Source organism: Aplysia californica, unplaced genomic scaffold (assembly GCF_000002075.1).
Source record: "Aplysia californica isolate F4 #8 unplaced genomic scaffold, AplCal3.0 scaffold00206, whole genome shotgun sequence".
NCBI classification, from domain to species: Eukaryota; Metazoa; Mollusca; class Gastropoda; order Aplysiida; family Aplysiidae; genus Aplysia; species Aplysia californica.
Window position 1 is genome coordinate 665705 of NW_004797476.1, and position 3031 is coordinate 668735.

Genomic DNA, 3031 nt, shown 5'->3' on the forward strand with positions numbered 1-3031 from the left:
TCTCTCTCTCTCTCTCTCTCCCTCCCTCTCTCCCTCTCTCCCTCCATCTTTTGTTTGCACTGCGTATGTATCTCACCCCTCTTCCACCCCACCCCACCCCCACCCCCCAATCTCCTCACATCTGACCCATATTGCACACCCACAAAGCATCCCACCACGCTACCATTGAATTGTCAACTGGGAAATGCTGAAACGCTCCGAGTCCGCCACCAACACCCACAGACAGGTGACAACTGCAGACTTCCTCAATTATAAGCAATTATCCCGATAGGACTGAAAGGCTTTCACAAGCGAACACATCTCAGAAGAAAGATGGTTTCTTGCTCCCTGGAGTTGTTTATAGCCACTTAGTTTGACAGCCCATTTTAACTGTATACTATGAATACAGAAATGGTAATAGTATTTTATATAGTTTTAGTTAGTAGATACAATTGGCCTACTGTAAGGCTGAAAACACTGAACCTCCGATATGACAAACACATAATATATTATGTACGTGCACGTGCTCACGCACTCACTCGCACGTGCCTGCGCGCGCACGCGCGCGCGTGCACGCACACACACACACACACACACACACACACACACACATAGACACACACACATACATTCACAAAGAGAGACACACATACACAGACACACACACACATATAAACCTACATACACACATACAAACCTACAGAGAGAGAGAGAGAGAGAGAGAGAGAGAGAGAGAGAGAGAGAGAGAGAGAGAGAGACATTGCAGACTCGACGAAAAGATGATTCAATGTGCCTCTCGACCGTCGACAAAAACTTGATCATTTAGGAGGTTGGCTTTTTCGACCTTGCCTCTCATGGTCAAACCAAGTTGACCTGGACACAGCCTTCCAGCAGAAAGTCAGGGATACTCGATAAAACAGACTTCAGACTTCCTTTACGAGGGGACTCGAACTCTTGCCTTTTGCAACCAACAGCGAGGGGCCAAACCAGTACTCCACAGACGCTACTTAACGTGAAAAGCGCCATTTTTTCCTTAAGAAAACGAAACTTGATGTGTTGTGGGCTTAGTTTAGTTTAAGTAAGGTTTTACTGCATAAGCTCATATGAGCGCCAAGGGGTGGATGTCAACAGAGAAGTCCAAATGGGGAATCAGGTTTACCCTGCTCACCCCTCTAGCCTCAACAGCACATGCAAAGTCTGCTTCGATTATCAAGGCACCCCGGAAATACCAGTTCGCAAGAGAGTGACAAACATACAAATGAAGCAGAAGAAAAAAGACGGTAGTAAAGATGAGGGGGGGGGGTGGAGCAGCAGTGTCCCCTATATTGTTCCAGCACAGTATGAGCATGACATTGATAAATCAGCCCATTTACAATTCTACTGTGCATAAGAACATGTTAATATCCCCCCTTTGGGAATGGCCTAAAGACACTTCAGTCAGTAGCACTGCCCTGGTGGGGGTGGGGGAGAGTTGTGGGCTTAGAATCAATGAAATTATAATGAAAGACAATAGAATGTTTTACTCTAATTGCACCTATGCTGCTGGCACTGGTAAACGAAACTTAACGTGTCGGGGGCTGAGAATTGATAAAACTGTAGAGAAAGACCATAGAAATTCTACTCGAATGCACCTACCGGCACTGGTGTCCCATGTTGCGCTTACTTTCGTCGCTGTAACGAAACATTACTTTTTCCAGCACCTCTGTTAGTTTTGTTCTTTTCCCTAAAAGAATAAAGTCTCAAGACGCGGTGGAATCAGGCGCTCGTCAATTTTTGGGCATATGGAGTTATTGGTATCCTCTTAAAGCATGTTCATTTGTCTTGCTTTAGATGAAAAACTCATTCATTTAACTTCAGTAGAAGTCGTGATGTTTCAGATTGAAGGAGAGGAGATCACTTGGTTTCAGAAGTAAAAATAGCGAGAAAATGGGTGCCAAAGTTTGGCAGTCCTTGGAAACCGTAAATTTACATTTGTGTTCCTTTAATCAACGTTTATCAGTAAAAACCCACACAGCAATGTGTTTTTAAAGGATATAAAAGGTGTTGAGCCGAAAAATATAAATTTGATGAAAATTGCCAGACGGGAAGAAAAATGCCATTTATTTGATTTCATTATTTTGACGAGCTCCTGATTTCACCACGATGCTTCACTTATTGGAAGAGAGCGTCGTTCTCTCTGCTGGTATCGTGCTGGGCTCTGGTACAGTCGAGTCTTGCTCAAATTCCGAATGAGATGTTGTAGATCGTATGTTATTGGGGGAGATTCAAGGTTCTCCACCCACTCGGCACAGTCGTATCGGAGACTGGGGCTTATCTGAATTTTTTGGGGTGCCACCTTTTAAATGTCCCTACAGTGCGGAAATGGTCCTTAATTCCATATCAGAGCGTACCAAACTATTTTGAAAAAAAACAGATTATCTTAAGCGTACACTGTCAAAGTTCACGTTGTACGTTGGCCTACCCTTTTCGCAGACTTGACAAAGTCCAGTGAAAAAATGGACTTAAAATCAGATATCCAGGTTCATGTAAAAGCTCCACTTCCACTTATGGATGTGTGCAGCTTGCAGGCTTTTCTCTAAGCTACAGCACTTCGCATTCGTGAACCTCCATATGATTTGCTGCACTCTGTGACTGCTACTCTCCAGCCGGGTCTGTCAGGAGCAAGGCTCTCCCTTGTCGAAGTATTTATGATGAAGTCCGTAGGAAAAACATCTTCAGGGTGTCATTTCACACATTAGGAGGCATAAAATACCACAACATACACCAGCACAGCAAAGAATACCATGGCGTACGACACCACAATATTTGACATCATATTGTACAAGATTTATTGCTCTTAGTTGTAAAAGCCATCTCTCCCTTCTCCCAACAGTTTCAATCATTTAAGAGGCGACAAGCTTTGAGCTAGCCAATAAGAGCCCTCCTGGGCAGAGAAGAATATGACCTGGCAGAAAGAAAGAGATAGGCCTGGACAAATCGAATCTCTGCTTTGGGAAGAAATTGAAGTTATGTACCTCTGCGGGCAAGGCCAACCAAAAAAACAAAACAAAAA